We start from the raw sequence: 23395 nt of genomic DNA, 5'->3' as shown, positions 1-23395 counted from the left end.
TAGAAGTCCAGTGGATACTTGAGACAGGGGTATTCTATGGACGCTAAACGTCAAAACAACGTTCTTTTATAATGTCCGTAAAACAACGGAATATGTACACTGGATTTTTTGGGAGAATTTTCTATCAACCTAACCTAGCCTGTGAATGTGAAACAGGGGTGTGGGTATGCTAGACTCTTCTGGGGTTAAAAGAAATACGCACCTGCTGGGTATGATATATTTCTGCTTTTAAATTCAATGCTATTTATCGTAACCGCGGAATATAACGACCATATAACTAACGACCAAGTATTTGTTGACTCTATCGATGCTTCGATGAAAATTTGATATTTTCGTAAGTTGTCCAGTTTCTCTAATGCTCTTCTTTTTTATTCATTTATTTACTTCTCCCTTTTTATTTTCCTCTGAAACGAAACGCAAGCGTCAAATTTAAAAACAAACAAACTTTGATTTAGCTAATGTAGTCAGACCTTTCATAACCGTTTCATTTTCTTACATCGCACTTTCTATCGTGCTCCTCAACCAAACTTTTCATAGCGCACACTAATTAAACTTTTATTATCAATGATACTTAACATACAACCCAAAATAGATATCCCTTAGGTATTACATTTTTATGACGCTCCATCTAATGAATAATTAGTTAGTGAAAATCGTATAAATTGAAATTATAACTTCGGCAAAACGTACTTTTTGAAAAATGGTATTGCTCCACCACAAAATATAGAAAGTATTTGTTTATGTTACGAATGGCGCCCCGTCAAATGCTATCCACTTCACCCCGAAACGAGTGACTCGATTTTCTTGTATTCGATTGAAGATTGTTTTTCGTAGAAGAAACTTTTGAAAATGAAATTTTCTAAACTCGCGAATTAGACCCCAGTCGTCAAGTTCTGCGGTTAATTAGATGGTAAATCTCGTCGGGAAGAGACTATTTGCCCAAAACCTTCCAATTTAATCTCGCGAAGGCGAAAGTTAATCCAATTAAAGTACCACTCCCTAAAATCTGATAGTTGATCGATTAACTATTTGATCGATGATTAATAAATTTTTGATCGATATGTAATCGATCAAAAGCTGTGATCGATAGCCGATCGATTTTTAATCGATACTTAATTTAATCGAAGTATAATCGATAAACAATCGATGAGAAAATTAATCGATAAATAATCGAGCTTTGAAAAAATCTTGAGTATCGATTACCTATCGATTCAATCGGTTAATCGATATCTAATCCATCGATTACTTATCGATTATTTATCGATTACTCAAGATTATCGATTATATCGATTAACTACGCCTGGAATAAATGAAGACTTTCTTTTCAGCACAAGTTATCTTTCCTTATAACGAATTATTACTTTTCAATATAATTGTTAAATATAATTTTTGATTACAAAAATATTTTACATTGTATTTTAAGTTTGAAAAAATGGATTCTACTTAGTTCTTTGTTTTCATGTCTAACCCCCGTCTCAAAAGAAGTCCCAGAATCCCGAGATTTTGGCAGTCGGGCGTTCAAAACAAAGGCATTTTTATTTTCCGCCCACTTACGAAATTTTCTTTAAAATAGGCATTTAAAATATCAAATTTAAAAATAATAGTATAAAACCTTATTTTCTACCGTATAGTCCTTCTTCTAAACCGAAAAAACAAAATACACTAGAAAAATAAAGAAATTACGACTGTTATCAAGCCACCCAAAATAACTTTCATTCGTCGCGCGTCATTGGATTGTTATACGTCACGATCTATTGTCAACCATTGTCTAATCACGTAAGCAATTGAAATGCCGTCAGTAATAATCTGAGAAAGAGAGCAATAACATTATGACATCACACAAATAAATAACGCTGGGAAAGGCCTTGAGGACAACACGCGGTCTTAACTTTTTTCCCTCGTAAGTTTTGGGGGAAAACGAAAGTACTCTACATTTTACGTATGGGGAAGTGTAAGAAAGATTTACAAAATAGAAAAGTTTCGTTTTGCGGTAAAGTATCAGTATTGTGAATTTAAGCGAGTTTCTATTTGACAATTTTTCTACAGAGCCAAATAAAGATATTTTCTATTGTTCTTGCTCGATTGCCTCTAAGGATAAGTTCCGTAGGTATGAGGCCATCGAGACAAAATGTGACGAATTTGCGCGGAAACAAAATTTAACATTTGTCTAGGCTGTTATAAACCAACAAACCAATAGACATAAAGTTTAAAAAGCCAAGCAGAAAAACAAAACAGCAATCACATAAACACAAAAACCAAAAACCACTCAAAAACCCAACAAAAGCAACCTGGAGTCCCCGACTTGTGACAGACGCAGCAGCTTTAAACATTCACTCAGCCTCCCGCAGATTCCATAACCCTGAACCGACCCGCAGTCCAAACAAATTAACAAACATAGAAAAATAAACAAAAACTCGCACACAAATACAAAGAAACAAAAAAGGGGTTAAACGACAGACAAAACAAACAAGTTCAAAGAGACAAGAACAAGACACACGACAAGTATCAAAAAACACAAATGTTCAAAAAGTAGGCCCAGAACCCGGTTCGACACTTACAGTCCGAAATGCCGTGCAGCCGTCCGCACGGGAAAGAACGAAAAAGAAAATGACTGAGAAAACTAACCGACGGGTACATAATGCATAAAACATAATGCATAACATAACATAACATAACTAACATACAATTTTTTTTTTTTGCCAGGAGCCCAGTTAACTGGCTTTAATGAAACTAGATATAATATTAGTCAATATAATAAAACTCCGAATTTACAAAAAAGTTTCTTAACTGTATGAAAAATTGAAATATACCACTAAACATGCCTCAACCTTGCATGTTAGCGTTTAAAAATACTGTGGAAAAGTCATCAGTGACTTTCGTGTCCTTTCTATGTGACCTATTTCCACGAATGCAAAGTGGGGATGCTCTTAGTATTGAGAAGGAATTATTGCATGCTTATAAGATAATTATGATGAAGTGTTTTTACTTTTTTTCTCCCTTTTATAATTTATTTTTTAAATGTTTTCTCGTGGACTCACATCTTTTTTTTCTGTGTGACACGGAATACAAATTGAAAATTAAATTTGATTAGTTGAGTGTACGGCTTAACATGATTAAAAAAAAAGTCGATTATTAGCTGCAGAGCTGTTATTTATAAATCTGGATGCAGCGGGAAAGGTTACGCAGAGTCTTTCTATTTTCGATGCACGATTCAACCTGAAGAGAAAGACATCAGAAAGCTGAAAGAATGCATCAGGTAATACGAAACGGAAGCCAAGGAACCGACGACCAAGGAACCAACAGCCAAGGAGCACACGGCCAAGGAACTAACAAGCAATGACCAAACGGACTAAGATGGAGTGGAAACGGAACATCGAGACGAATTCGACCTTTCCAGCGACGAGTAATATGTTGAAGAAACCGCTCAAGAGACTGAGAGTCTGGCTGCTCTTGATAGTAAAATATCAGAGATATACAGATATTCAGTATATTTTCATTGCACTACATTGCCTTGTATTAGACACTAAAATCCTTAAGATTTGAGAGGCAACAGTTAGGTGGGAAGTTCAACGCATTTCTCTTTCATTCTGTGGCATCATTTCTGACTTGGTGTTTTTTAAATCCCTTTTTTCAATAGTTTTGTATATCATGATTTATGAGATTTAGAGAGAGCGTCATTTTTTTAGCTATTTTCCTTTTTTATAGCTTCTCAAATATTGATTTTCAAGTATATGTTCTGATATTTTTTGGAATCCTTGGATAAATATCTTTCATTTGAGCCATATATGCACATATGCACAAGTTGCAAACTTTAGTCAAGAATCTGTCACCCTGCAAACCAGTGTAAAAACCTGTACTGAAGGAATGGACTCAATAAAATCACAAGTCACTGAAATTTCTACTCTGCTAGGAACAATCTCTGATAACACCAAAACCCTTTTTACAAACGTCAACATTTTAGAAAAAACTGTTAGCAAAATCAGTAACAGCCTCTCTTCTATTACATCCAGAATCGACAATTTAGAAAAACAAAACAAAATCATTTGCCATACTTTATCTGAAGTCAAAGATAACTATGTAACCAAAGAACATCTCTCTTCTGAACTTTCTTCAGAAATCCTTTCACTGTCTGAAAAATCTGTTAGCATCGAAACTTTATCTTTAATTCTTTTTGAAGCTTGCCATGCTATTGAGCAACAGAAAATGACTACACACATTGACATTTGCTTTCATCTTCAATCCATCATGAAGAGACACCATAATAAATTTGATAAAGAAAACTTCCTAAATTCCCTAGATGAACTCAGAAATACCTCTTTAATTCTTGAAGAACCACCAGTGTCCCTTTCTCGAAAATGATGAGCTTAAAAATAATCCAATTAAACCTTAACGGATTTAAATCTAAAAAACAAGATCTACAAACTCTCTTAGCTGAAGAAAAACCTGACATAGTTTGTTTGAACGAAACAAAGTTAATTAACAAAGAGACCATCAAAATCAAACACTACACAGCTATCATGAACAATAGAAAAAATAGAAGAACTTTAAAATCTTATTGAGGAGGGACAGCCATCCTAATTAGAGAGGATATTGCACATGACGAGATAAGGAAATATCAAATAGGGAAATACGAAATGCTTTTAATTAAAATTTTTCCTGACTCGCTAAATATGTCAAAATCTTTTCATCTCTGTTGTTGCTATTTTCCACCTACTTTTACAGCAGATGCTGAAGTTTTAAAACTTCTTTTTCTTCCAAATACAATCATAGTCTGAGACTTAAATTCTAAACTTAAAACACCATTCTTGGGGCAGTATAAAAGACAATCATAGAGGTACTACTTTTAGGAAATTGTATGATAATAACAACTTTGAAACATATGTGATGCCACCAAACTTTAAAACCAAAAAAGGTGAATTTAAAGAAGTTATACAACAAGTTATAACATCTCCTATTAGATTCTTTCAAATTGAGCACATTACTTCGCTTAAATCCATTGGTTCTGACCATCTACCTGTCTCTTTTTCTTTCTTTAATCCTACAGCACCTAAAAAATCAAGGTTTGTTAAACTTTACTATAAACTTAACCTTGAGACTGCTGCTAGGATCATAAATCAATTTTCTTGTGACAAAACTTTTGGAACAAAGAATGTCGAAGAAAAAACAAACAAACTGATCTCCATTCTTCAAGACATAGATAAACATGTACCAACTAAGTTGATACCAAGTAAAAACCAGGGTATGTCTATTGAAACCAGAAAATTGATAAAAGAAAGAAGAAGTTATAATTATTGAGTGGGTGATGTTGTATACCATTGCTAGCAAGTAGCTAATTTTTTGAAAGTCGTTTTATCCTATCTTCCTATGCTTCTCTATATAATTCAGTTATCCTAGTCCATCTAGGTTTCCCTAAAATAATTCTTAGTGCCCTATTTTGTATTTTTTCCATATTGTACATCTGAGCATTGGAAATAGAAAGTAAACAAATATGGGAATATTCTAACCTTGATCTCAAAAGGCTTTTGTATAGCATTAATAATTTATTTTTGGACATGTGGTACTGATTTTTTAGTGTTTGAAGAAAATTTAAAAGATGGTATGATTTATTAATCTTGCTTGTTATATAGGACACCAGATTTAGTTGCTTGTCGAGTTGGAGACCTAGGAATTTGATCTTATTATCTTTTTTGAGTCTCTCATTTCTAACTCAAATTGACATTTTACTTGTACCGAAATTCACATGTTTGGTTTTATCCATATTGGCTACTAGCCCCCATTTACTAAACCATTCAAACAAAAGTTCAATATACTCGTCTAAATTTGAGTCATATACTCTCTTATACCTTTCCCAGGCAGCCAGATCGTCTGCAAACTGGGTCATCTTTGTTGTATCACCAGATGGTTTGGGAATGTCACAGACAAAGAGAGAAAAAAGGATAGGTGAAAGACAGGAGCCCTGAGGTACTCCTGCTTTCAAAGAAAAAAATGTTTGATTTAAAGTGAGAGTATTTAATATAAGCCTTCCTGTCTTTAAGGTAACTATGTAGGATATTTAGGAGGTATTTTGGGATACCTAAAGAGTTTAGTTTAAAAAGAAGAAGAGAATGGTTGACTTTGTCAAAAGCCTTCTCAAAATCCACGAAGACTGCATGCATTCTTTCACCCTTGATTTTTGCCTCTTGATAGTCGTTGAGTAAAAGGAAAAGATTATCTACTGTACTTCTTTTAGCTCTAAAGCCAGACTGTTCCTTGTTTAAAATGTTGTTATTTTCAGCCCAATTATATTTTCTATCTGCAAGGATTTTCTCGAAGATCTTACCAATAGTAGGAAGAAGGCTAATTGGCCTATGTTCTGAGATCTTGTTTGTGTTCACTACTTTGGGGATCATCGAGATTTTTGCAGTTTTTAATGAATCTGGGAAGATGGAATCATTCAACCAGTCATTAAAAAGAGAAGTAAGTGGTGATATAAGGAGAGGAGAGAGTGTGGAAAGAAGTTTATTTTGTATGGCGTCATGGCCAGGTGCTTTATGGACTTTGAGGGACTTTAGAACATTGTCAACCTCTTGATGTGTTATTTTTTCTTCGACTTCAAATCTAGTCAAGAGAGGATCAAACATGTGATAGATAGAAAAACGTTCTCTTCTATGAAAAAGAGTGTTCTCAAACCAGTGGTCGACCATATACTTATGCCTTCTGTCGGAGGAAATATTTGGTTGGAAAATTTTTTCTTGTCTTTCTTTAAAGGAATTAGCTATGTCTTGTTTATCTTTCACCTTACTTAGTATCTTTCACTAATTCTTCTTTTTTTAGGCATAAACTCTTCTTTTTAGGCATAAATCCCTTAACCCTCAGTAAGCTGAATGCAGGAACTAAGATGTTTAAACAAAATTCACAATGGGCAAAGGTGGTCTAAATAGATTACGACGCCCCTCAAAACAACATCACACATCTTTCATTTGAGCCATATATGAGCTTCTAATTTTCACTTTCATTTTCAAGCCCCAGCAAAAGTGATGACCAGCAAAATGGTCAAAATTTTTCTCACCACTCGTTTTTGAGATCTTATAGACCTAATTGATCATTTAAAAAAGTTAGTTTGCTTTTAACAATTCTGTGCACACAAAGCATGCTTTTATGACTTTTGACTTTATAAAATACCTGATTACAAAAAGAAGTCATATAATCAATGTTTTTACTTTTCGCTATGTTATTATTAATCATTGTCAAAATCGCTGTTCACGAAAAATACATTGTGCTATATAATTTTGTTGTCATTTTTATGTACAATATTTCCCAAGATGGTAGCCGAGTAGCGCGAACGAGAAAATGGCTGACCTCTAAAACCCAAAATATCTACAACTAAAATCTGCACAAATCTATCTTTATCTCAATAATCTATAAAGGCTTCGATCACAGACATTGATCATCTCATCACGAAGAAGTTCAACGAACTTGATGTCCTCTTTGAAGAAAAGCTTAGCAGGCTCAAACAAGATATCACCAACAAAATTAGGGATGAAATCATTTCAGAATTGTCTTCTTCTTTTGACAAGAAATTATCTACCGTCAAAGCCGATTACCAGAACCAAATTCGTACCATCAACACCAAATTAAAAGAAGCAACCAACGTCATTGGTAACGTTAAGCAAGAAATTGCTCACATTAAAGACAAACAAAATGAACAACAAGACAGAAGTATGAGATCTACACTGATCTTCAGAAATATCCCGTTTAACGGTAACACTGAAACATCATGGGAAGACAACAAAGTTTTACTGGCTTCAGAAATATCCAAGAAATGCACAAACTCCACCTTTGATCATGTAAAGGGGTGGTTTCAGGGGGTACCCCATTCTGCAATTCCGCCAATATTTTCTCCAATTTCCGTCAAACCGTCTAAAAATGAATCGAAATTCCGCCACCGAAAATTCCTTTGAAATTCAAGGTTTTTGTCAAAAATTCTGCGAGTTTTGAATATTTTTTGCCAATTCCGAAATTCCGCAAAATCTTTTGCTAAATTTTCCATTTTTCCGCACTAAAATTGTCTAATTTTCCGTCTCCGTCGAAGAACCCAATTTCCGTAATTCCGTCTAAATTTTCGCCAAATTCCACCATTCCGTCCGAAAAAAGGGCGGATTCCGCTCCTCCGCCAACCATGAAACCCCCCTGTAAAGCATGCAATCGAGCGATGTCACCGTAACATCAAAAAAGGCAACAATGAGTCTGGAAAAAATCCTACAATCAGTGCACGGTTTACTATCGGTACGTCGGTATTTGTCGCATTCGACTGGGTTTTTGACGGTACCGGTATTTGAGGATTTTTTGACCGGCATTCTGGTATTGGACGAGAAAATTACCGGGATTCTGGTATTTCGTACCCTCGGAAGTCCCCACTACCAATACAGGCAGAATAGAAATAGGAGGAGGCAAATCTAAATCAAACGTTTACGGACAAACAACGGAACATTATCGAGCAAGCTGTTCAAGAGCTGAGATATAGCTCAAAATCAACTTTCTCGCCCGAAGTTCAAAATTCGAAAAACGTGGAAATATGCAAAATTCTCAATTTATTTCGACTTTGATTGTATGTCCAGAGCCCAATTCTAAAAAGGACTTTTTGTTTCGTGATCCCTGAGTGCATTAAAAACATATTTGGAAAAAAGTTGGTGGTGTGGCCCTTTAAACAGTAGAATAACCTTAAAAAGAATAGATTTTTCAACTGGTAAATGTAAAATGGATGATTTAAGTTCACTAAAGCTCAAACTTTGCGAAGAAAGTGAAATTTTCCATAAAACTACCAAATTTTTTGCTAAATAGCTAAAACTCAACAAAAAAACATCCAATTCTCTAGTAAAACTCTCAAAATGCTACCATAACTCTACTTTGACTCCCTGATTTTGCGCCTTTTCTTAGATAATCTTTATATTTTTAGAGGCGGGGACAACTTTTAAGATGAATATTTACCAAAAAATGCAATTTTATCGATTTACCTTATTATTAATTTTTGTCTTATACACAAAAATTTACGTTAGTCTTTCCTCTGAACAATTAAAAGACAATAAGTTAACAATTCTTATCCTAAAGCTCCAATATCTTGAAAAACTTGTATACTTTTTCTTGCCGCATCCGGTATGCTTAACATTTGGATCATTTTCAGTCCGATGCTTATAAGTACAATGCTCATGAAAGGAAAAGATATATTCCTGATGTATTTGATATTATAGGTAGCAATTCACCAAAAGGGCTGTGAAAGAAATATAATATGCATCGATCAAAATCTGGTTTCTAGTACGTAGCTCCTATCGCAATTTTAACTAGCTTTAAAATCTATTGAAAAGTAGGAATCATATCAGCTGTCTATTCAATTTGAGTAGTTTAAATCTTCCAGCTTGATTTAGATACAAACTATCAACATCCTAGCAAAAAGACACCTAAAAAATGGTATAAGAAAATCATTTCTAGTATTACAAAAGTAAATTACCTTCGATCTCCAGGTGAGATTTTTGGAGCTATAGCTATATCTCACTTCAGTGTTTTTAGGTATGTCTTCGGCCGCAAAAAAGCACCAATGGACTTTCTGGTCGACATAGATAACCTTTGGTAGAGCATTTACGTGTCTTGGAGGGCTATCGTTGATATATCTCCCTATCCTTATTGATCGTGTTGCATCGAGACTAGAAAGATTGAAAACCAAAAGATAATTCCAGCACAATACTAACAGTTGTATATTCAATTCATTCAAATCAATGCTCGGTAAGATTTCTTTTCCTAATCTTGGTCGTAAATGAATTTATTTGTAGATTTCATTCCCTAAATTTGGTCTTGAAAGATAATGGATAGTATTCGGAGTTACACAGTGAAATTTCCTTTTCTAATCCTGGTTTTCAGGGTGATGAATCGGATTACCAGTTTCTATTTTTCAATTTTCCCTAAAGTTTCAGGATCGTCTAATGTTGGGCAATGATTCTCAACCGTACTTGAAGACAAACAAAAATCAGCACATTAAGTATTATAATAGGTGTTTTAAGATTAGTTAATTCACTCACATATACTTCTTATTTTCGATCTGAATATCAAAGATGTAGGAACCCAAGTCTTCTTGGTCATATTGTTCAATACGTAGGTTTCTTTCTGTGTCAGAAATGAGTTCACCTGGATACTCACAGATGAACTCACCCTTGACCAAGTCTTTTAATACATATACACCATAACCTTTAGAAAATGATAATATATACGTTAATCACAAGTAGTTCCTTGGAAGTTTCAGAATAACTTCATATTCATGTGAGTCTGACCCGATACAAATCCTGAATACCATAATCAATTGAATGTTGAGGAGGAGCTACTTCATAACTTATGGCTAAATTTTTCTTCTTCAAAGTTACCTATGTATTCATCGATCCATGATTTGATCAAATATTCAGGATCTTCTTTGTTTCTGCAAAACTGTTGTGCAACCGCGAACTAAAAAAGAAAGGAAACAAAAAAGATACCCTGACCATTTAAACACACTCCAACAAAAACTTTCAGGAACTAGAAACTTTTAGTATATCAATACTTTTTTTAAAGGTACATGGTTTTAGTGCTTATGTAAAGTGCGAAAAACAAATTCTAGTGCATATCATGGAAGTTTAGAAACTATTTTTACCTTGTTTTCCTCCAAAGAAACAGATTTCGATCTGGTATGATATGTATCTAAAAATTTAAAACTAATACTTCAATCGACTCGATAAGATATTTGCATGCAAGATCCTAAACTTAACATAGAATAGAGTGACTCTGTCGGATTGCATGCGTTAAAAGGTGATAACTACAAAGAGGCTCATTATACGATTCAAACTAACATATTTTAATAAATATTTATGATGTATTGAAATTGTTTTCTCTCATTAATATTCTTCTTGGTCAATGTTTGATACAATTGTTTTTGTTTTGTTAATAAGGGTCAGTCACAAATCGAGTTTAGGTTAGAAAAACGTCAATTGACGTTTTTAAAGTCCAGCCCCCAAAACGTCAAACACCTGAATTCTCTGAAAATCGATGAAAAACCCTTTTTATCATATTGCCCCATATGCATACAACACCTCTGTCTCACGAATCCTCCAACCAAATGTATTTCATTCCATTTAACTATGAAATCCTCTTCAATAGGAAGGGGAAAAGGATTTTATGATGATTTTAGTAATATGATTTGTTTCCAAACAAAACAAAGTTGTGCACATTGTGCGCCCCCCTCCGGAAATGGAATAGAAGACGTTGTACTGTTTGGCAGATTCGTGAGTTCAATATTAGGGATTCAAAACCGATATTCGAAAACCGTCAATAAAAACTTGTTGACAAATGCTATTGACTTCAAATTAAAAACGGATGACAAATGTTAATATAAGGATTAAGAATTTGAAAAAACATTTTTTCCCTACTTCAATGCAACCTGCAAGTCCCTGAAAAGGATAGTAGTAGGATAGTAATTGATAGCTTGTTCATTGACGCGAACATTGGTAGCCTATTCTAAGGAGTTCATTTATTAACTGCACAGTAAACCATTGATCCGTGAAAATAAAACTCAGAGCTGAAATAATATTAATTAAATAAAATTCATTATTAATACACTCTTACCGAATTCTTCTCTTTCACTTATCAAATTTTGATCTGCAATTGGCGATTTCAGTATTTGTGAATCGTGAGGGCTTGGGGTAGTCATGTTGACTGTATTTTTGTGGCAGATTGGCGATACTGAAGTAGATTTTTTTTTCTTGTTGATTTGTAAGGCTTGCAATCCAATCGAGGCTTCCTTCAAAAAAGTGTTATATGAATCATGATTGTTTTCCTTAGAATATTTCTTCCTCATAGTTTTCAATATCTCTCTTATCTTTGGCCAGCCAAGTTCATCTAGACCTTCGGGTAGATCTTTCTCCATCTCTGTCTTGGAATCCCAAAATTCTTGAGTAATGTTCGTTTTGCCAGTTATTGCATCTGTTCCAAGATGAACTACCTTGAGAGTAATGCTTCTGCTATATAATCGTGCTATGTACCAATCTTTGTTGGATGTGTTTTCAATCAGAATATTGCTGTCATCTTCAATTCCACCTGAATTGAACAAAATAACAAAAAGCATGTAACTATGTATGGATTTCTTTGGAAAATCTAATCCTTTTATGTTGATATTTTGCCACATCAGTCCAAAGAGTTCAAAGACTTAATTAATCAAGCTTGACATTTTTTCAGGAACTATCCTCTTTGTCGATGATACCTTAAAGATAACATATAGATGCTGTAAATCGACAGTCAATAGAACTGTTTTAACGCTAGCTATTTTGTTTGTTTCAGTATTACTTAATTCAGTATTACTTAAATGTTTTCGTCCAATAAAGTTCTGCCAACATCTGGACCAATAGATGTTTTTTTCTATTTCTCTAAATGAGAATTGATATGTTTGCCATTCAATATTATTTCATCTTATTAATGTAAATCATAAAGAAAAGTGTTCACTGAATAATTACCTGGATTATCTTTTTCGTAGCTAACATTGCAATCGAAAAAAAGAAAAAGTACGAAAACCTCTATTTTTACCCTTTCTTTTTACTATACAAAGGCTGAAAGCTGTTAAACTAATGAAAAACGAAATCCTAAATGTTAATCAAACAAACAATTGAGGATTGATCTTCATTATATGAATTTTTTCCCTACTTCAATGCAACCTGCAACTCCCTGAAAAGGAGAGAAGTAGGATAGTAATGGATAACTACTTCATTGACGCGAGCATTGGTAGCCTATTCTAAGGAATGGATTTTTTAACTGCACAGTAAACCATTGATCTGTGAAAATAAAACTCAGAGCTGAAATAAAATTAATTGAATAAAATTCATCATACACCCTTACCGAATTCTTCTCTTTCACTTATCAAATTTTGATCTGCAATTGGCGATTTCAGTATTTGTGAATCATGAGGGCTTGTGGTAGTCATGTTGGCTGTATTTTTGTGGCAGATTGGCGATACTGAAGTAGATTTTTTTTTTCTGTGTTGATTGTGTAGGCTTGCAATCCAATCGAGGCTTCTTCAAAAAAGTGTTATATGAATCATGATTGTTCTCCTTAGAATATTTCTTCCTCATAGTTTTCAACATCTCTCTTATCTTTGGCCAGCCAAGTTCATCTAGACCTTCGGGTAGATCTTTCTCCATCTCTGTCTTGGAATCCCAAAATTCTTGAGTAATGTTCGTTTTGCCAGTTATTGCATCTGTTCCAAGATGAACTACCTTGAGAGTAATGCTTCTGTTATATAATCGTGATATGTACCAATCTTTGTTGGATGTGTTTTCAATCAGAATATTGCTGTCATCTTCAGCACCACCTAAATTGAACAAAATAACAAATAGAATGTAGCTCTGTATGGATTATTTCAGGTGCTAATTAGGGGTGACAATAAATTTTCCAAAACCTATTTAAAGGAGTGTGATTACTCCAGAAGGTCGGTGGTTTGATTTTAAAATTTAGATATTTTAGGTCTCACTCTTGGTGTCTATGATAAAATGCAAGACACTTTTCAGTACCTTGCTCTTTCTGGACAGGTGACACATTATTTTACGTGTCTTCAATCTTAAAACCTTTTATGCAATCAGAAAGATATTAGTGATTTGAATAATTTGAAATGATAATTGTTTTCAACCCTATTATTATCAGGCTTTTTTTGAGTTTTGTATTGTCAAGGGGGTGTTTTGCACCACCCTCAATAATTTTTGATCGAGGTGTGCTATGAACATCAAATTTGGTAGGAATGTTCACTACCATAATGAGAACTTATGGCAAAAATTTCAAGTTTGTGACGTCATCTCTCAGGTGATGACGAATGAAACAAATTCTAAATTATTTTGAAAAACTTCTATTTGATATCTAAAACCTGTCCAAATTTGAATCATTTGGATAACTATATCAAAAGTTATGCCAATTTTAAGATTTTGAGGTTTTACAGGGTTTAAGCAAGGTTTTATGACGTCTCGGCACAATAAAGTCATAAAACCTGATCTACTTGGTCTATGATCCTGCAATTCGGTATACTCGTTGCTAGGATTTTATTAAAAGTCACAAAATTTCAAAGCATGTAAAATTTTTTTCGCTGAGATATTAAGAAAAGAACACCAGGGTGGTGCAAAGCACCCCCTGATAAAAATAGGGTTAAAAATTTCAATAATTAAAAACGGCAATGAAGCAAATAAAAATAAACTCCTTTTAAAACCGGAGGGAAATTATCCTTTTTACGGGAATGAGCTCTCTAACTTTAGAACGTCAGAATGTTTTTAAAAATTTTTAAAATTTAGTTTAAATGTCTTTTGACAGGATAAAAGTTAATTTGTTTTGAGAGTGTTGCTTCTCTAAAATTGAAGTTTTATTTGTTCTTTATTTCTTTTATTCTGCTCTTCTTTATTTAATTTCAATTTCGAAATTTTCAAATATTTCCCTAATAATCATATTTTCGATTTTCGACAGTTCAAAATTAATGATTACTAAATAATGAATTACTTTTTTTTTTTTGTTTCCTGAATAGATGAGGATGATGACAAGTGTGTATTCTCAGATTCAGAGAGGTTTTGTTGCTTTTCTGATTTGAGAACTTGAGCAGTTTCTTCAATTGCCTCCTCGTCTTCTTCGTCTTCTTGGTTTGTAACTGAAATGAAAGTTGATTTCATTTGTTCAAACATTTCGAGTGCAATATCTTATTACCCTTATTTCTTACCGTCACCTATGTTCACAAAGTTGACTATGAATCGTTTCAGACAATGGACATAACACGTTGCAGATTCTTTGATTGAGAAGATTTCTTGTCGGACAGACGGCAAGATCTCTTTTTTCAAAGTTGAATTTCTTTATTACAGTCGACATAGATTCAATAATTGGACAATATAAAGTAAACGCAGTATCTAGATTGAAAGTGATGCTGGCTGACATAGATGACGCTAATAACTATGCATAATTAGTTCAAAATTACGCAGTCTTTCTTGCTTCTCTGTAGATGAAACCAAAATTCAATAGAATTAACCCGTTTAAGTGCCAAGGTCCTTTCTTCTTAGCTTTTTGAAAAAAAAATCTCTAGTTACAACTTTAAAGTCTTATGTCACCTGATCTAAAGGGGGTTAGAAGCTCGTTTATAGCTTTTTGGATAGCTTAGAGTCTCTTCTTTCTTTTTGGCGTCTTCAGCACCACCCGATTTAGGAAGGGTAGGGTAGGTGGCGGCTAAGGGAGAGTGTACGTTAGGGAAATTAAAGCGTCGATTGAAATCCATTGAAAGTTTCCCAGTGGTAAAACTTCAATGCAATTCGCTAGAGGGCAGCAAAAGTAGGCCCCACAAATTGTCGAAAAACGGTCAAAACAAAACCTCAAAAAGTGGATTTCTGTCAAGTTTTTGCATTTTTTGACTTTTTGGTTTAAAATCTCAATAGAAACACACCCTTATGAGTTCTTTTGAAACACACCCTTATGAGTTCTTTTTCTTTGACAATGAAGCACAATCCGATTTCTACGAATTAGACCAAAAATGACGATTTCTAACTAAAACTGGACATTGCAGGAGGACTTCTCCCTCCTATATAGCTAGCCCATGTCGGGTATACCCAACATTGGCACTGAAAGGGTTGAAAAGGCAAGTGAAATTATAAAAGTAGAAAATTACATGAACAACTTTTTGGTTTGGTTTGGTTCGGTTTTAGTTATCAGAGACTCGACTTTATTTGTTAAGGGGGTATATCCTACTGTAATTGATTTAGCTTAGGAAAGGAAGTTCACAGATTATGTTGTAACACAGTGTTTTCTGATTCTTTTTACCTTTTTCAAATGTAACATATATCTTAGGGAAATGTTTATGACCTTTCCAATCCTTAGATGGAGATTACAACATAGTGATGTGACATAAACAAATATACTTTAGTTTGATGTTTTTTGTTTTGACTTTGTAGTGTCTTCCTTTTTAACAACGATTAATTTGATGCGAAAGTCATACTTCTTAAAATATTATAGTACTCTCAAACGTTCAAAGACATGAATTCCTTTTAAACTTTGCTTTCAAACTTGAATTTTAATATGAATCTGCCGAAACCCATGAAATCAAACTGACCTCCAAGCGTCACTATATTAGAGAGGAATAAACTTTTCTTTTATAAAACATTCATCTCATGGTATTTTAGGGGGATCTGACAATGCCTACAAGAATGGTAAATTGTAAAATAACTATAAATCAATTTTTTTCGCATTAAATTTATTCCAAAATAAATTAAGTTCTTAACTTAATTCGACATGGGGACGTAATGTCTTTAGCTTTTTATTATTGTTGTACCTTAAAAATCTAGTTATTTCGAGCCTTAAACAATCAATCATATTTGTTTGGTATGCAAAAAATACAAAACAGGTCGTCCTTTTTTACTCAACTATTTAATATCATTTAATATGGAGAAAAAAAACGGGGCAACGATTTCAATCTTTATATGTAAAAACTAATACTGTTTGAGGTGCTAATTAATTTATAAGAGGTGTGACAGTAAATTTTCGAAACCCTATTTAGAGGAGTGTGCTAACTGCAGAAGGGCGGTGGTTTTAATAGAAAATAGAAATATAAAATAGAAATATACTCCTTTTAAAACCGAGGGGAAATTATCCTTTTCACGGGAATGAACTTCAAATCTTAGAACGTCACAATTTTTTTAAATTTATATTAAAATTTTGTTTGATGTCTTTTGACAGGATGAAAGGTTGATTTATTTTGAGTGTTGCTTCTCTAAAATTGAAGTTTTACTTTTTCTTTATTTTATTATTTCTTCTTCATTTTAATTTTAACTATTCCAAATTTTCAAATATTTCCCTTATAATTATATTGTCGACAGTTCTAAAATAATTATGATTAGTTAAATAATTGAATTACTTTGTTTTGGTTCCTGAATACAGTCCGAAATGCCGTGCAGCCGTCCGCACGGGAAAGAACGAAAAAGAAAATGACGGGTACATAATGCATAAAACATAATGCATAACATAACATAACATAACTAACATACAATTTTTTTTTTTGGTTTTTCTACCTTCTTTTTTTTTTTTTGCCAGGACCCCAGTTAACTGGCTTTAATGAAACTAGATATAATATTAGTCAATATAATAAAACTCCGAATTTACAAAAAAGTTTCTTAACTGTATGACAAATTGAAATATACCACTAAACATGCCTCAACCTTGCATGTTAGCGTTTAAAAAAACTGTGGAAAAGTCATCAGTGACTTTAGTGTCCTTTCTATGTGACCTATTTCCACGAATGCAAAGTAGGGATGCTCTTAGTATTGAGAAGGATAACTTGCATTTAATCACGTTCATCACGTCACTATACTTCTCATCATTCTTCTTTGAGATCTTGTCCGCCATATGTTTATGAAACATTGAGCATTCTTTCCCCATAACTCCTGTAACAGAAAAAAACCAATGGAGTGGAGGTTCCATGCTCAATGTTCATGACTCGATTGTTATAATGTCTCTTTTTCTCTCTCTCATCATTGTGTTTGTTTCAACTTGGGATTTACTGTTTGTGTTTGTAACCCTGGTGTCGAAAAAGGCATTTTATCCTGGTCTCCAAACTCCTCTTGCTCTCATGTCTGGTCTAGCATTTTCCCCTGCTAGTCCACCAGTTAGTTCTCCTTCAACCGGTTGGAGGGCTGGTTCAGTTTCTACATCTCTATGGGTCTCTGCAATTAAATCTGCTTCAAAATCACGGATTGTATTATGTCTTATAATAACAAAGCCTCCTTTCTTGCAGCTTAATGCATGGATGACATCGAATTTTTGGCCACATGGACAGTGTGATGGCAAACCACGGAGATCTTTACCGTGTCGCAGTAAAAGGGCATCTCTGAACTCCCCTTTGTTCAGTGCGAAACCATAAGTCGATAGGGGAAGTACTGACAGCCTAGACTAGTAAACTAGTCGTTGAAAACAGACCCATATACAAAAAATCAAGCTCCAAATAAAAAGAATCGAAGGGGTGAAGTTGCGTCTCTTTTCTGAATTTCAACGACTAGAAGCTACTTCCCTCAAAAAACGTTGTTTAATTTTGCAACTTTTTTTAGGTTTTTGAGAATCCATCCAACTTTTTTGACTAAATGATATTTCCATGAACTTCTAACGACTGGACGGAGAGCTCCTCATATATGCGCGTAGTTTTCATTGTTTCAAATAAATAGGATGATGACGTTCTGTTCACGTGATATTGCATCAGAAAAAGTCGAGGTCTCGATAACCCAGTTGTTGTGATTTGTATGAATGTCGGGCAAAAAAACATATCAGTGTGAAGTGGAAATTTTTGACTTTTACAGGCTTTTTCATCAAAATATCGACAATATCTATTGGCAATCTTTTAAATACAGATTCACATCCAAATATAAAGGTAGGAGTTGAATATTTATTTCTTTTTTCTATGAAAAGAGAGGGAAAAGTATGTTGTTGGAATGAGAATGCTGACAGGCTGATGAGGTTTCTTCGACTCTCTAACTAAAATCATTAAATTTTTTTTGATTTTCACAAATCTTCCCTCTTATACATTACTGATAGTACAGGAAACAATTTAGCAAATGTGCTTTCGAAGAACTACTACCCTACTACCTTCACTGTCCTTCACTCAAATGTATAGAAAATTAAATAATATATACCTTGTCAAAATTGCTTTTTTTAAAGAGTACATTTTTTTACATTTTTAGGATTCTCATTCTGTGGTGTCAACAACAGAAAATGGTTATATCCACGACTAACATTTATTCATTGAACGGGATTTGTACGCGGAGCAGATGAGAGATGCTGATGTCAAGAAAGATGAATTACATGTATTTACGATAAATCATACGTTATGATGTTTGACGTTACTCCCCAGCTGGATTGATCTAAATCAATGTCGTTAATCAACTGGTCAAATTCTAATAAAAAGCAAAGCTTTTAAGAAAGTTTGTTATTAAATCTCTCACACACGCAGAAAAAAATCGATATCCATTTCTTTAAATTGACATTATAATGACAGGACTTATTTGGAAATGAATTTCTAAATTGAACATGTGATAGTTTGGTATATTATATATGACTTTCCTGACTATACTTTATGTCAGTTTGGTCAAACTTTGTTAAAATATTGGAAAATACACATGAAAGACTGCAATGGAATGATGGTCAGCTTTTTTGTTATTTTGTTTGCTGACAATATTGACACTCCCAGCGATGGTAAGGTCATAGCTGCACAATGACCAAAATTTGTACGTGAACATAAATTGGCAGTGACTCTGGAATGTAGTGGCAAAAATCAATTTTTATTTAGAAATTTTATTTCAAAAATTTTGATTGAATTTAACTTATGTTATTTTTGGTAATGAAAACTTTTTTCTACTGTAATTAGGATGATTTTAATTTATTAGACTGAAACAAAGATTAATTTCAAAAGCTTTATAAAAATAATGGAGTCCAAAACAACAGTGCTGACATTCTGCTGAATGTATTTAAATTTTACTTTAATTTTAAGGTGGTATTTCGGTTAAGAAAGGGCTGAGCTATCTAGAAATTAGTTCAAACATATTTTAGCTGAATTTTATTGATTTACTAATTTTATGTACAATTTTTTTTAATGTTTACAGGATAAATGTCAATGCTGTGGAATTTAATCAAATTAATTTGATAAAGTGTACACAATTTGATCAGTCTTTTAAATTTTCACAAAGCAATAAATTACAGTATTTCAAAGACCTAAATCATGTGTGTGCATATCTTTTTTCAATTTTACAATTTCTGAAATGAAACCTGTTTAATACCACATTTCAACAACATTTCACAATTTTAATTTAGTAAATTTTTGGCCATTTAAAAAAAAAACACCTAATTTTTTCAGCAAAAGTTTTGTACAAGTTAATACCTCAAAATTTTTACTTTTTTAATTGAGCAAAAAGTTTTATGAATTTTAAATCTGTACAGGCAAAAGAAGTTTTTGTACGAGGCATTCTGGTACGCCTGGTGCTTAGAGTGTTATCAGTTTTTTGTTTAACCACTTGTGTCACTAAATACCATAAATAAATATCTTAGATTTTATCATACACCCAGATAGACCTCCTAGTAGTAAGTACACCTAATATAAAATTAACAATTTGTAATATTTCTACTGATTTTATGTATATAAGGGAGCAATAACTTTTCCTGATTTGGGTAGAAAAAAGGAGTGACATAAGTGAAATTTTGGAAGCAAAAGTTTGGGTATAAAAGAGAAATCCCAAAATCAGACCAGACATTAAACTTGTTTTAATTTTTCTTTAGATGAAATATATTTACCAGGACCCTTGTTAACTGGTACAAAAATCTAATTTAAAAATTATACAATTTTCAAAGAAAATAATATTCATTTTATTATAGGTGTTCCTATAGAATATTTTAGCCAAAATGCTTGTCTCTCCCTAGTCAGAGTATGAATGAAATCAGACAAAAATACTGAAGAAAAAACATTAAATAATTTTCAAATTGAGGTCTAAGTGCAAAATATCCTGCAAATGCTCATTTAAAAACTTCAAAAAATTGAAGTAAATTTTAAGAAATTAATATAAGGTCTGATAAAATATATATGAAAAATAAAATCATAATTTCTTGTATCAGTGAGGGAATCAGTTATTACTTTAACCGGATTAAATTTCGTGAGATTAAATTTCGCGAGCTAAAAGAATCACGAAATTTTCTGGTTTTCATTTCGCGTGGATTTAATTTCGCGAATAAGCCAGAAAACAGCTGAAAATAGGCATTTTTTGCCAAAAATGGAGACTTGGAACTAGTTTCTCCGCCAAGGTGGATTTAATTTCGCGAACCAGGAATCTCACGCATGTTCGCAAGTTTTAATTTCGCGAAAATGGCAAAAATTCGCGAAATTAATCCGATTAAAGTATATACAGTGTGCAAATTCATTCTAAAGAGCAGAAAATTTGAAAGCAAAATGTAAAAAATTACTGTAATTCCATCAGAAATCTATCAATGTATATATACCACAAATACCAGAAAAATAACCACACATCATTTGTCCACCCCAGTTAGTCTTTTGTTGTCAAACATTGATGTTTACTGTAACGGTTCATGTGTCTCTTATAAGGGCATGAAATGCAAATGCTGTAGATCTCAACTTTATAGTTTGATTATAGATTGCATCCATTTAAACTTTTAAAAAATGGCATTAAAATGTTAATATTTTCAAAACGTCATCAAACGGGCTCAACGACAAATTTTCCAAATAAATACATAGATTTGCCGATTGATTCAAATGGTTGCATCTCTTAAAATGTTATCTCCAGCATGGTTTACGTTTGTAGTCCGTAGTTACGTTAAAGCTTGACAATGTTTCGCCCAATCTGTTTCCAATCTTTTTATAGCCATCCTGTAAAATAGAACAAAAATTCATTATTTTTAGTTTGACAACAGTATTATGACATTAATTTTTATTTGATAACAGTGTAACAGATTTATCAGGGACACACCAATAAATTTATCGCATAATTTGCAGGCTGGAATGCAGGCGTCCTGCCAATTCAGTTAATATTTGAATAAAATTTGTGTGGGATGGAATGATGCTAAAGGATTTCAGAACTATATACTGTACTGTATATAGAATTTCTAAACTTTAGAACCCCAGCAAAGTACGATGCTAACAGCATTTTTGACATTATTTATTATCTTCCAGCTTTGAATTTCCACAAAGCACAAAAAGAAACTTGTCAAACCTTTGTAGTACCAAACCAACACGTCAATTCTGCAAAATTAGCATCATGTTTAATAACCCCTACTGTACACTATACCCAGTATACAGTCAGACAGTTCAGAGATAAAAGAGATAAACAAACGGGTTAAAAATTACTTACTTTTTTATCAACTCCGTCAACTTGCCAGTGCAAAATGCATGAACCCAGATCAGAAGAATGGATGCAGTGGCGTGGATGGATGATGAGTGCTGTAAATAGTTCTAAAACTGTTAAACTTTAAAGTGAAGCAAGGGGTTTGTCTCTTGTCATCCAGACTTCATGTTTGCATATTATCCTCCTCAGCGCTCAAAACAAAAAGTCCAAGTGGATGCCACTCAAAATATCCAAGATCTCTTAGTCTTTCTTTACCAATTAATTTTCTGTATTCCTTCTTTATATCCAGTTTCTGGTTTAGATTTGAACATGATTGAATCAATTTTGAAATTAAATTCTTCAAGAAAGTTCGAAACTTTGGTTTCTGCACCAGCGGAGGTGAATGAGGCAAAAACAGCTTGACAACAACGTCATTTCAGCATGATTTTCAAATCAAATTTAGTGCAGCTTCTAGGCCATGAATGGGTGTGAATCCCATTTGATTCTTTCAAGAAACCCTTTATCTATCACCAGTTGACCATTCATTCCCATTCATTCAAAATAAGCCAAGATCCAGGTCCATCTCTGACCACAACAAATTCAAAATAAGAGCCTGTCGGATTTTAAAAGGTGCAAGTGTCGGATGACTTGTCTCGATGAATGTAAAGTTTGAGATTGATTCCTTTTGGATGTTGGTACATGAATCATATTCAAATTCACCAATCAAAACCCCATAGTGATAGCATAAGCACGAAGAAAGATATATCAGTTTCTTTGGTTGTTATGCAAGCCATGTCGGAAAAAAATTTTCGACGCCATGTTGAAAATCACCAAAATTCAATTTTTTGGCGGCAACGCGCTCTCTGCAAAAAGGAAAAAGCCGCGCTTTGTTTTTGAAACAATGAGTTCTCCGTCCAGTCGTTAGAAGTTCATGATATTTCATAGTAACATTGAACATGGGAACATATAAATAAATGAGCATTTCTAAAAACGCAATAAACAGAAAGGAAAATAAATGAAATCCCGCACGGGTCAGACATACAGAAATGTGTATGTCTCTCCTTACGGTTTTAGGTGAAGAAAAAAGGCGTTGGAAGTAGCTTCTAGTCGGTTATTTTCCTTTTCTCTCACGCGCGCTGAATATTTAATTAGTGTTTACATTATTTGATTGACAGTTTTATTATAAGGTTATAAGTAATAACCGACTAGTTTACTAGTCTACTGACAGCCATGATGATACTCATCTTCCACCACTTTTTCCATTTGAGGTGAAAGGTTCTCATCAATTTGCTGAACTTTTTCGTTCAAGTCCTTTTCTTTCAGTCGTTGTTTTTCATTTTTAATATTTTTCACTAGTTGAGCATCAGGAAATGTATCGAGTTGGTCTACGATGATTGATTTTAAAAGGCATGATATCGACATTGAGTTCTCAAATTGAGTGTCACAGGTCTCTGATAGAATGGGTATCCCGATTCCTCCTTTCTTTATGGGGAGTGAGAAGAGCTCTGTCTTTTTTGATCGGTAACGATTGA

At 33.4% G+C, this 23395-nt stretch overlaps 1 long non-coding RNA gene across 1 annotated transcript; it reads left to right on the top strand.

Moving 5' to 3' along the window:
* The first annotated feature begins 18140 nt into the window (after positions 1-18140).
* Positions 18141-19754, top strand: LOC136799548 (uncharacterized). Its single transcript, XR_010845533.1, has 2 exons — positions 18141-18412; positions 18723-19754. It is a non-coding gene; the product is annotated as an uncharacterized lncRNA (long non-coding RNA).
* Positions 19755-23395: the final 3641 nt, after the last annotated feature.

The sequence above is a fragment of the Clytia hemisphaerica genome, unplaced genomic scaffold (assembly GCF_902728285.1).
Source record: "Clytia hemisphaerica strain Z4C2 unplaced genomic scaffold, Clytia hemisphaerica genome assembly, whole genome shotgun sequence".
Lineage (NCBI taxonomy): Eukaryota > Metazoa > Cnidaria > Hydrozoa > Leptothecata > Clytiidae > Clytia > Clytia hemisphaerica.
The sequence above is the reverse complement of the archived record's forward strand: the minus strand, read 5'-3'. Positions and strand labels throughout refer to the sequence as shown.